This window comes from Perissodus microlepis, chromosome 8 (genome assembly GCF_051167445.1).
Source record: "Perissodus microlepis isolate ML-2025 ecotype Zambia chromosome 8, ASM5116744v1, whole genome shotgun sequence".
NCBI lineage: Eukaryota > Metazoa > Chordata > Actinopteri > Cichliformes > Cichlidae > Perissodus > Perissodus microlepis.
Window position 1 is genome coordinate 9,958,763 of NC_140468.1, and position 13,166 is coordinate 9,971,928.

The window sequence follows — 13,166 nt, forward strand, 5'->3', positions numbered from 1 at the left end:
GAGCTCTGAAACCTGACTGAAACTCTTCAAATAAACCATTCCTCTGCAGATGATCTGTTAGCTGTTTGACAACTACTCTTTCAAGGATTTTTGATATGAAAGGAAGGTTGGAGATTGGCCTATAATTAGCTAAGACTGCTGGGTCTAGAGATGGCTTTTTGAGTAAAGGTTTAACCACAGCCAGCTTGAAGGCCTGTGGTACATAGCCGACCATTAGAGATAGGTTGATCATATTTAAGATCGAAGAATTAATTAATGGCAGGACTTCTTTGAGCAGTTTTGTAGGAATGGGGTCTAAAAGACACGTTGATGGTTTGGAGGAAGTAATTATTGAAGTTAACTCAGAAAGATCAATTGGAGAAAAAGAGTCTAACTTAACATCAATGGTACTAAGAGTAGCTGTAGATAATATTACATCTGTGGGATGATTACTGGTAATTTTTTCTCTAATGATAAAAATTTTATTTGTGAAGAAGTTCATGAAGTCATTACTAGTTAACGTTAAAGGGATGGTTGGCTCAACAGAGCTCTGACTCTTTGTCAGCCTGGCTACAGTGCTGAAGAGAAACCTGGGGTTGTTCTTATTTTCTTCAATCAGTGATGAATAGTAAGATGTTCTGGCTTTGCGGAGGGCTTTCTTATAAAGCAGCAAACTATTTCTCCAGGCTAAATGATGATCCTCTAAATTTGTGACACGCCATTTCCTCTCCAGATTACGAGTCATCTGCTTTAGGGTACGTGTTTGAGAATTATACCATGGAGTCAGGTACTTCTGATTAGAGACCTTAGTTTTCACTGGAGCTACAGTATCCAGAGTCGTACGTAGTGAGGAGGTGAAATTATTAACAAGATAATCAACCTCTGTTGGGGTAGCGTTCAGATAGCTGCTCTGCTCTGTGTTGGTACAGGGCATTGAAGATGATAACAGTGGGTGGATTATATTCTTAAACTTAGTTACAGCGCTTTCAGAAAGACATCTACTTTGATAAAATCTACTCTCCACTGCTGTGTAATCAATTATTGTAAATGTAAATGTTATCAGGAAATGATCAGACAGGAGAGGGTTTTCAGGAAACACTGTTAAATGTTCAGTTTCTATGCCATATGTTAAAACAAGATCTAGAGTGTGATTAAAGTGGTGGGTGGGTTCTTTTACATTTTGAGAGAAGCCGATTGAGTCTAATAACAGACTAAATGCCATGTTGAGGCTGTCATTTTTAGCATCTACATGGATGTTAAAATCACCCACAATAATTATTTTATTTGAGCTCAGAACTAAATTAGATATAAAGTCTGAGAAATCAGACAGAAACTCTGTGTAAGGCCCAGGTGGACGATAGATGATAACAAGTAAGACTGGTTTCTGAGTTTCACAGCTGGGGTGGACAATGTTAAGCATCAGGCTTTCAAATGAATTAAAAGTCTGTCTTGGTCTTTCATTAATTAATAGGCTGGTGTGAAAAATTGCTGCCACACCGCCCCCTCGGCCTGTGCTTCGAGGTTTCTGGTAGTTAGAATGACTCGGGGGTGTTGATTCATTTAAACTAACATAATCATCCTGCTGCAACCAGGTTTCTGTAAGGCAGAGTAAATCAATTTGTTGATCAATTATTAAGTCATGTACTAACAGAGACTTGGAGGAGAGAGACCTAATATTTAATAATCCACATTTCACTGTTTTACTCTTTGGTTCAGATGTGGATACTGTATTGTTCTTTCTTTTTGATTGTTTATGTTTAAGTTGTTTGTTGCTGGTTTTTAGTTTGTTTTTTGTCTTTTTGGAAGCTGACACAGTCTCTATGGAGATGGGTTTTTGGGGGGGTAGCAGGAGGAGAGAAGCTGCAGAGAGGCGTGTAAGACTGCAACTCTGCTTCCTGGTCCCAACTCTGGATAGTCATATTTTGGGGGGTTTAATAAATTTGTCCATATTTCTAGAAATGAGAGCTGCTCCATCCAAAGTGGGATGGATGCCGTCTCTCCTAACAAGACCAGGTTTCCTCCAGAAGGTTTGCCAATTATCTATGAAGCCCACATCGTTTCTGGGACACCACTCAGACAGCCAGCAATTTAAGGAGAACATGCGGCTAAACATGTCACTCCTGGTCTGATTGGGGAGGGGACCAGAGAAAACTACAGAGTCCGACATTGTTCTGTCCTCCTAAGGGTCATCTTACTTTATTCTCTCACTGAAATTGTAAAGCGTGTCACTGGTCCATTTGGGCTTTGCCTGGCTTGTCTTGTGAGCATATATGGCCGCCAGAGAGTCTTACGCAGACTGTGCACTCATTTAAATACGTTAAATATATTTAACTTATTAAAAAAATAATAAGCTAATGAAGGATCAACAAACGCAATACTAGAATACTGAGTTTTTACATCTCTCTGCTTATTAGCATAAAAGGAGCTAGCAAGAATAATATGGCTATCTTACATCATTTACACTTTCCTGGATCTTTCAATCCACATGTTGAACTGATGACCACCAAAAGGAAAATTACTGATAAATATAACTCGATCTTGTGATATTCCTTCATATTTACATAGTGAAAGGGAGCCATGTGAAAGCACCATTAAACTAACAGCTCAGGGAGGACTGTGGGATAGTAAGTGAGGACTGAAGAGGATACGGCGTGTCAAATTTCACAGCTGCATTTGGAGGAGCCTCTGGTACGGGACAGCCTCGTCAAACTGCAGGGAAGTATTCAGTCTTGAGTTACGGACTTTGAAGCAAGCATACCCCGAATAGGGAAACAGCTCCTGTTGTGTAAGTGGTCCGGAGCAACAGTACTGGCCACACCTTTATGTTATATCTACTCATACCCCTGAACATAAGGTTACATGTTTATATTAGTCTTCTTTATCTTATCTGATATTCTTAACAAAGGCCTGTACTGAAGGCATTTTTAAGCTTTACATTTCTTTTATTACACACAGAACAAAAGGTTCACATATCCAACTTTTGTTCATCTGCCCTTTGTGCACTAATCTGCAGCAGATTGCTTCAGAGAGGGGCATTACGCCTCCTGAATGACAGCAAAAATAACTTTGGTGTACAAAGCTCACAGGTAACATTTTACACTGTCAAAGTGCTTTTAAAGAAAACAGGTGTTACAAAAAACTAAAGTCAAACTGGCAGGTTTCTGCAATCCTTCAAGACAAGAGCATGGAAATGGGCCATGGGCAGTCTACCACCGCACACCACAAAATCACAGCCTAATACTTAACAAGACTCATAAAATCTGAGGAAGGAACCACAGAAAGAATAAAACTAAAAGAAAAGCACCAATCCAGTACTTATAGCTCTTTTTCAATAGTACCGATCCGACTCGAACGTTTCTGTCATTTTCCATTGGAACTCACTACCACCTAATGTGTGTGGAGTCATTATAGCAACATGGCCGAAGGTCCTGTGATATCATTTGTATGCCATATGAATGCCACAACAAAGGAGGACGCCGAGTTGATGGAATACCTACTGCACGGTGTATGGCTTTCTGTCAGACTCTGGGACCATGGTGTTGTTTTTTGTGTAGCTATTACCCTCATTGCCGAGTTTCAAAAATGGCAGTTTTGATTTTGGTGAAGGAGACGCTCTCATGATTCATCGAGCGATGCCACCAACTAGCTAAATAGTGGCATGTAGTCTGTTGACGGCACATTATTGCATCAGAATGCTTGGAACCTCAGCCAAGTAGGTAGTTTAAAAAAAAAAAAAAAGTACAAAAAGTACTAAAAAAATGTAAAAAAAACCAAAAACGATCAGACCAACCCAAGAAGAATCAAGTGCAAAAGGGCTATTAGATTAGATATCAATCTCATCCTGAGGCAAAACGCTATATTTGATATCATGACAATGCAATGAGTCGATCTATGGTCCAGTCAGCTGGGTCTAGTTCTCTTCACATCCCCACAGGACAACACCAGCTAGCAGCAGATCTAACGTAGCAAGATGGCAGAATTATAGATGTTTTAAATTTGCTTCTATTTTTATGTTGGCAAGGTTTTGTTTTTTTAACTGTATAAAAAAAATCCCATTTTTATTTGGTAACTAACTGAATATTTAGACTTGAGATGGCAGCAAACAAAAATTGTGACCAAGATATTGCCTTCATCTACAGTCTTGACTGCAGACAAATCATGATGGATGACCAACAAACCAACACAGATATTATCTACCTTCAAAGATGCTAACAAGTCAAGCCTGGTAACCATCTCAAAGTGCAGGAAATGGAACATAAACTGGAAGGAAGAAGAGAAATGTAAAAAAGAAAACCACACACATGCACGCATGTACACACAAGCTATGAAAACGAGGAAAACACCATATTATTACTCAGGCAGAGAATCATAATGAGCAAGCTAGAAACAAATACAACCTATAACATTTTGTTTCATGGACGTATCATGCTTATCACAGTTGTTGAGATCTGGGAAGGTCCACCTTAGGCTACGCTGCAGATTTAAAGCAAAACTATAAATCAAAGATAACCGAATCCAAGCTTAAGCATTACTTTACAAGCCAAGAACATCCAACATCCAACTTTTTCAAACTCTGCTGGTCTCAACATTGTGTCCAATATGATCAAACACAGTGTAAATAAAGCTTTAAAAAAATTCCAGCCTTTATAACAAAACCATATTGATTTCTATAATTCTGATTAAAACTCGAATTAGAATTTACTTTCTGTAATTTTGATTAATATTAGACGAGTATTATAAAGCACAAACATCAATGCAGCAATATTAACGGCAAAACACCTGCTTTCACTGGCCTAACCTAACAAGGCTTATGCACTGGGGATGTTTAATAATTTATCTATTTTCTCAGACAAACATCATTAATAGGAACTGTTTTCCTCTTAACTGTTAACAATGAAATTTAAAAAAAAAAAAAAAAAAAAAATCATGGAAATGTTCAAATGTCCACTATTGGAGGTAAATCATTCATTCATGTGACTGAGGTTATGCATGACTCAGCTCTCTCCTGCTGGTACAGATGCACATTGCTTTCTCTTTAACCGTCACTCTGTCTGCCTTCCTCTTCTCCTTCTATGTGCAAATCTGCACATATGCAGCTCTGCTGTGCTGTAAGCCACCACACATTTAGCAGTTAGTGGCTTTCAGATTATTCACTCAAGCAGTGCAAACTGCTCTCTACAATGGAGGATCAATGCGGTCAACTCGATGCCTACAGTTTCTACCAGTGCACAGCTAAGGCTGATAAGATCTGTTAAACTCTAAAATAATCTTGTTAACTATCTTCAGTCTTTCACTGACACTGAGTTTCATCTACTGCTTGTGACTTTGCACAGTGAGTGCTGACTCAGGTGAAATAAACTGAACTCATCTCATATCTGACGAGCGGAGCACAAGCCCAACTAAGTGATGTCATTTACTGGTCACCTGGATACCTTATCACCATCTGATATAATAGAGAAGGTGGGCAGGGTGGCTAAATTTCAACACCACATGGTACATATCTGATAATTATTTTTGAATCTATCATCAGTTTTAACTTTGACACACCTCTGCAGTAAAGCAGAGTGTATAAAATGCACAAGAAGCTGCTGATAAACTTGTGTCCAGAGCTTCACTGTGAATGCAAACTGTAGCAGTCTTTTTCTTTGTCGTGGAAAGAAAAGGCAAAGGGCAAAGTCAGAGAAGAACTCATCAGGTTAGTCCTTGGTTCAATTAATCAGATTAATCAATTGATTTTGTCTTTCGCCAATTATAAAATAAAAACATCAGCATGAAAAATGTACTCTTTTGCTTTCATTTTCACCGCAAAGGTTTCTGAAAATCGCTCGCCTCCGAGATGACTAAAGGAGAGACTTTGTTCAACGAGACCTATCTGGAGGAAGTAAAACTGTCAAGGTTTCATTATTGAAACTGTGAAGGGATTATCAGTTGCTTCGAGCTCCCTTCATCTCTGAATATATGATAAATGCCGCAAGCTAAAAATGTGTTGATCCACCAGTAAAGTTCATATTACACATGTTCCTTACTCAATCTAGGAGACATTTGACGGTCAGTTTTTATTCCATGGTGCAGACAGTCCCTCTTGACATATGGACATCAGCCTAGTCTTTACAGTTTAAAAAAGAAACCCTAATGGCCTATTTATTGTTTCAATGTCACAAAAGTCACATCAAATATATATACTTGAAGCGCCGGATTCACTGCAGTATTCTCCTGAACAATAGGTGCCACCCTTGAGAGAAGTCCCCATTAGTGCCAATGCTGGAATAGTTGGGGTTTGTTTTTCCTCCAAAAACTTTTTCACAGACAGCCTAATCTTTTCAAGCTGTTGCAGCATCTTCCTCTGCATGATCTGCAAACCTCTGAGCTCTTATACCAATATCACTGAAATGGTGACAGAAACCAACCGGACATGTCTTCAATGCAGCCACACAAGGTTACAAAAACGCAGACATGCATGACAAGGCGTAACAACACCAAAGCACGACTCGTGCCAATAGTTGAGACATCACTTTAGATATACACTGTTCATGAAGGCAACAGCGGCGGGTACAAAATGGCCTCAACTCCCTACCGTACAACCCTGTGTGCTCCACCATCTCAACCTCTTTTATTCATTCACTTATTTGCTTTTCATTTGTTAATTCTCAAGCTAGAGTACAAATGCTGAACTTTAAATACATTTTTAAAGTTCAGTAATGGCCTAACGTTTGTTAAGATGAATATATATATTAGGACTGTGTGATATGACCAAAATCTCATATCCCGATATAAGACATCTATCGTCCCGATAACGATACAAATCACAAAGATTTAACATTTTCTGTAAATTCTGTGAAACTCGGGCAGCTCGACTTGCGTGAAGTGTTTCCAGCTGGGCGTCGTGTACCTGGAGTCGAGTGTTTTAACCGATGCATTATGGGAGGCATTTTTAGACATAAGTTGTAACGACCACCATTTTCTTTGTGAGTATTTATTACACGACGTGCTGCGGGGAAAAGCCTGTTCTAACGTTTTAGTCTAAGGTTTATTTTTTAGCACCTGGCAGCTCTTTTTTGCTTCTCATCCGTAAAAACTCTGCATACTCTTTTACGTGATTCAGTTTATTTTGAAAAGTCTCAACAGGATCTTGAGCTTTATTGTGAAAGGTTTATGTGGAAAATAAACAAGCGGACACGCAATGGTTTTACCGTCGTTGTTGCTAATGACAACGCATAAAAACAGGCGCTTGTCCGTCCGTAGTGTGGTTATATTAAATATAAGAGAAAGATAGAACTTTAAGAAATTAATATAACCACTACAGTGACCATCAAAACAGTGAAAAAATATTGCCGTAAACAGTTTATTTTGCGACACCACGAAACAAACGATAGCGTAAAATGAAACGATAGATGTTTTTATATCGTCATCCGATATATATCATTATATTGAACAGCCCTAATATATATAACACATACATATATATTTTTTTTTTACATTTTTTTTTAAGGAAGAAGGGCTGCATGGATGACCGCTGCTGACGGGATGCCCTTAACTGGAAGAGGTAGAAGTATAAAAACCAAACAACAACAACCCCCCCCCCCCCAAAAAAAAACACCACAAAAAACAAATAATAGCAATATTTACTTGACTCTGTTTTCTGAACAATACATTTTGCATTGTTAGAAAAACAGCGAGCAAAGCTAAAGAGGTAAGAGTGTAACTGATGGTAGCAAAAAAGTAACACCATGCATTGGTTAACTGTAACTCCCACAAACCCAAAGTCATTGTGCCATTTTATTACCACATCAACGAAAAACAGCATGATTAAGGGATGGTCACAAGTTCCTCCTGTATATCTACCGCAATGTTTAACAACTAACCTTTGTCTATATCAGAGCAACCCACAGTACATTCAATACAACTGTCTTATGACAACGGACCCACAATGTCCTTACAAAGCCTGGAACATGTGCAACACCTGTAAAATATTTCTAAGAATGTAGCTATCTGACTTTGCTGTACTACAAATCAACCGAAGCATGAAGGACAAACACAAAACTACAGAAACTTTCCAAGTACTAGACGACTTAAGCAGAATGACAACTAAAGTTTATATTACTTACTAGTTAGTTGGCTGCTAGACTTCAAGCTGGTACAAATGAAGACAGCTCAGTTGCACTGCCAACTTTTGAAACACATGACTGATTTTTAAATGTTACTTATTTTAAAAGCCCTTTGTATCTATCACCTCCATACTTGCAGAGTCTTACTCACAAACTTGCACAAACTTCAGCTTGTGTGTTTGTAAATTTTACCTGGACTGGAATCCACTCTGAGCCAACTCTTGCTTTTTTTAATGTGCAAGATAAATAGCTTGACTAGTACTCTTTAAGGGGGAATTGTAATATTGTGTTATCACAGTTGATTTCACATATTTTTGACAGGCCTCATCGCTACAGTACACATTATATTCGAAGAGCCTCATATATACTTAACCATGTCCCTTAAAATAGTAAGTAAAAAAAAAAAATCCAAGACTATTAACCAATATTATCATGGCTATATCAGTATTACTGTATACACCATCCAATCAAAGTCTCTGTAAGTAAAACCAAAACACTAAACCACCTGATTCCCTAGCTTAAACGTGGAGAAAAGCGATCTTAACAAACTACCATTTGTTTTACACAGCCATGGTGAGTGTGTTTAAATATGAATCATTACAACCCAGCCCATGCATCACAACTCCCAGGTTAGTTTGCCAAGTATTTTTAATAGCGCTCTCTCTCGAGCCTTGACAAGCAGTGAATCCACGTTAGTAACAGTACAAGAAGGATAAAGATCACTGATGTGTGTACTGTTAATGTTTGCCATACTTTACTCTAGATTTCATATTACAAATATTATGCACTTTAGTGACAGTTTACATTTATTCAAATATTTACTGCTGATTCACCAGCAAATTAACTTAGTTATATCAGACTATACTTCTGTCCTAATTTTTGTTGTTTAAAGAATTAAAATTGTCTTTACATAAAATGTAAAGAAAAAATAGTAAAAGTTAAGAATGTATTTATCTTATCAACACATCATATCCCAAAGTATTATTATTTTGCGCCATAGTCAGTAATAAACAGACTGATATCACAGCACCACAGGCGATTAGCCACACCTCTGTATGGAGAGATGGACCTCCACCACCTCCCAACTTCAACTTGAGCGCCTAGAGCCCTGCAGAAACTTAGGGACAACCCTGAGCTGAACTGTACAAGCCACATTCACAGTTCAGTGCCTGTTTATTTATTCCAAATCATGTCATCATTGCAATTATGAACGATGTTATCACATGCTTTACTCACTTATCGCAGGTCTAGCAAGTAGCTCACTAGTTCGTCAAATTAAAAATGTTTAGAGTTGCAAAGATTCTATTGTAGGTACTCACTAAAAACGGCCCAAAATCCAGTATCAGTGGTCCTGTTGTAAATAATGAGCAGTGGGAAATCAGTGAAGTGTGGGGAGGAGCCGTACAGTTGTCGCAGTGAAACATTACTGCTAAATATCAATAAATCTTGCCTGTTTACATTAAATTAAATGCCATCTGAATGCCTTTTTGGCTTTGACTAAAGACATTGCACACAATTAGGGGGAACCCTGCCCTTATAACCGCCCTGCATACACATGAGAACATGGAGTACCCAGAGACACTCCAATGCACGTCTGCTTGGAGCATATCGAAGATTGGTAGAGTTACCCAGCAAACATTACATTACTAAAATAAGGACGCCCTTTGGGACTTTCTTTAAATATATTACATTACTACAACTACCATGAGGTAGCCGAGCTAACGCTTAAGGTAACCAAGTTACTTTAAAACTTCAGCTCATTGTTTCAGGTTTTATTTTGATCTATCTGAGTAGCATGAACCAACCGGCTGGCTCTGGAAATACCACATGCAGAAATCCCTTCCACTTAACACTGTTCCCTCCACGAAAGGCCCGTTTACTAGTGTGTTGATGTGAGCTAACGTTAGCTATTAGCTTCACAGTTAGCTGTCGCTGGAACTGTCAAACTAATGCTAATGACGTTAGCGCAGATACAAGCGTGCTACTTACGTTTTCCTGCTGCTGTGCGATTGTAGATCCAATCCTGATTATCTGCTAAAATCTCAGCTTTCTGTGTGAAGACTCGTCTAGCTATATGCAGAGCTAACGTTAGCTTGCTAGCTGTGTTATGTTTCCTTATTTGACAAAAATAATGGAGATTGGCCTCAGATGAGCGGCGATAATTCCGTTCTCGGTGGTTCCCTGCTTGGATAGCGTTGGTTTTTACGCATGTTTGACGCCAATTGTGTCCCTCACAGTAAATGTAGACAATTCCGATCGTTCCCAAACAAACATGGACACTGAGAATTGGTTATATTATACAACACTGACAAATCTAGCACTTTCTTCCATTGAAAGGCCAGAGCTATCCTTCGACTTTGGGTGCTGAACAAGAGGAGGTGTTATTTTTGGCATCTGCTCGATGATTGGTTACAACGGCTAGGCAAAGCGTCGGTTAATTGGCTACATCTTCCGTCAATTAGCTCTGCCCCTGTGCGATACTACATTCTCATTGGTGCGTTGCGAAGTTCTGCGATATGCCAGACCTTTGAGATGCACTACTAACTGTTACCGGCTTATGCCGACAGTACTTTAAATAGGCGGTGTCAGTCTTAAAATAGAAACTTTCAACTCCGCGTCCAAAGCTGCCCACTAATACTATAAATATATAAATATATTATATATAAAACAAAACAGAGCACAATTGAAATTATGCCATTTGCTTGTCTTTCATGGTTGAAAGTTGCCACACATGAGCCCGAGTGCCCCGGAGTCATTAAGAAGCGCAACTTAAATGAAGCGCAATATGGATGATTGATGAGGTTCCAAGAGTCTCTAGTATATTCATACACACACAAACACACGCACGATCTAAATTATACCACGCATCTTCAATCAGGAGAAAATCTAATCCAATATAGAGGGTACCGTATATAGGTGTACACTGTATAGTTGATTTCCCTGTCCGCAGCTCCATCTGAATATAATGCAACACTAATCAGGTCTGGTCAGGTCAAGGAAATACAAGGGCACCCATCTCCAGTGTGAACGAGCTCCACCTTAAAACGTTCGACCTCAGTTGTATGGCACTGAACAGAGTAATACTTTTATGTCCTTTGTAAAACAAAAATCAGTAATATTCATCAGCAGCTGGCTCTTAGTAACTCTACTTTTAGGACAGTGTATGAGCCCCCTGTTCTTTTCTTTCTAGTTTTCCGATTCCTGACTGTAGATGAAATAACCAGATTTATTAAGACCTCTAAACCTTCTACCTGTTACTTTGACCCACTTCCTACTTTTGGTTAAACCTTACATTTCTTCTCGCTATCCTTTAATAATGAGTATTATGCATTTCGTCTTGATGCATTCTCAATCATCCAGGTAAGTAAATCTCCAAAAGTTGATTCTGTTCATCTGGACGTAGCGTTTTCAGTCACTCATCCAAGTGACTTCTTCAGTCTCAGCTGACTGCAGGTTTCCCCAATCTTATAAACAGTACATTTGCATAATGACTAGGGCTGCCACGATTAGTCGACTAGTCACGATTACGTCGACTATCAGAATCGTCGACGACTGATTTAATAGTCGACGCGTCGTTTGAAGCTTTGTAAGATCACAAAAGACGCAGGAATAAGTAGTGGGACTTAAGAGTGTAATAATGGACTAAAACAGAAGATGGCAGCACTGCATGTACAAGGATGCCAGCTGCCGTTAAACCCCGAAGAAGAAGAAGTAGCTCTGTCCCATAATTCATAGCGCAGCCCAGCTCAGTTTCCAACAATGGCGGCAGCTAGTTAGTTTTAATATTACTCTTATTATTCTTTCTGGGTCACAAAATAAACGTTTAACATATTTTCAGGCGAGAATGTAACTGTGTAAACCTCAAATATCTGCTCAGTTTATCAAGACACCACATATTTTCAAAAGCGCTCCAACGTTTTCGGAGACGTCTGTTACCCACTAGCTCGATAGCTAGCCGGGGGCAAGGCTCACTAGAGCCCGTGAGAACACCGGACTCCCGGCAAATCGTTTTCAAACCCACCGCCGTCTTTCGCTACTCAGGTTAAACATATATAAGTCACTTAGATAACTTAAAAATGTTATTGTTTGGCTTTTTGTAGTATTTTATTTGTTCCTGAGTCGATCGGTTTGGCTAAGATTAAAGTTATAGTTTTTACACAGCTGAATAAACGTCAAGCAGACAACTGATTATCAGAAGTGTGAGATGCTCAAGAATATACTCCGTACGGAGCCCCGCAGGGGACATGGGAGAAAAAAAAATTAAGACGGACTTTTGCGAGATCTCGCAAAAGTTTTGCGAGATCTCGCAAAAGTTTTGCGAGATCTCGCAAAACTAACTCGGGATCTCGCAAAACTTTTGCAAGATCTCGCAAAACAAACTCGGGATCTAAGCTAACGGGAGGTCTCGACCTCCCGTTAGCTTCGAGCTAACGGGAAGAATGCGGCTAAAACTTTTGCGAGATCTCGCAAAAGTTTTGCGAGATCCCGAGTTTGTTTTGCGAGATCCCGAGTTTGTTTTGCAAGATCCCGAGTTTGTTTTGCGAGATCTCGCAAAAGTCCGTCTTAATTTTTTTTTCTCCCATGTCCCCTGCGGGGCTCCGTAACTCCGGTGTCCCGTTATATTTTAGATAGCAAGGAGTTTATTAAACTTCACTGAAACAATCTGCAAATTTCATTAAAATTTAATAAACTATCATCTTGTCTTTATTTTTAGTTAGCACATACCTTAAACACTTAAAGCTGTAAGCTAATGATAGTTATATAAGAGCAGATGCATGCTGCAATAAGCTGTACGTCCAATGGATCCAATGGATCTGATTAGTCGACTAATCGCAAAAATAATCCGTGACTAGTCGACTATCAAAATAATCGTTTGTGGCAGCCCTAATAATGACTGAAACCAGCCCACTGAAGGAACAATGGGCTGGGAGGTCAGTTCCTTCATCAAAAATATGCAAATTCTCAATGTTGATCAATGGTCATAAGAATTTGAGAGTATTATGCATTCTTCCATAATCTTTGGGTTTGTTCCTCTAAAAACGCCACGATAACACCATTTCTTAAAAAACCCAGAGCAGACTC

The 13,166-nt window shown here is 39.1% G+C and overlaps 1 protein-coding gene across 2 annotated transcripts in view; it reads right to left on the reverse strand.

Annotated features, from left to right (window-relative positions):
• The window catches only part of ppm1bb (protein phosphatase, Mg2+/Mn2+ dependent, 1Bb), a 33,092-nt gene extending 22,618 nt beyond the window's left edge, over positions 1-10,474 (reverse strand). Inside the window, exon 1 of one of the 2 annotated variants that reach the window (XM_084937403.1) lies at positions 10,074-10,470. The gene's annotated coding sequence lies outside the window, so the exon portion shown is untranslated. Of the gene's footprint in view, positions 1-10,073 lie in introns of both variants that reach the window. The other variant, XM_084937402.1, reaches the window with a different exon arrangement.
• Positions 10,475-13,166: the final 2,692 nt, after the last annotated feature.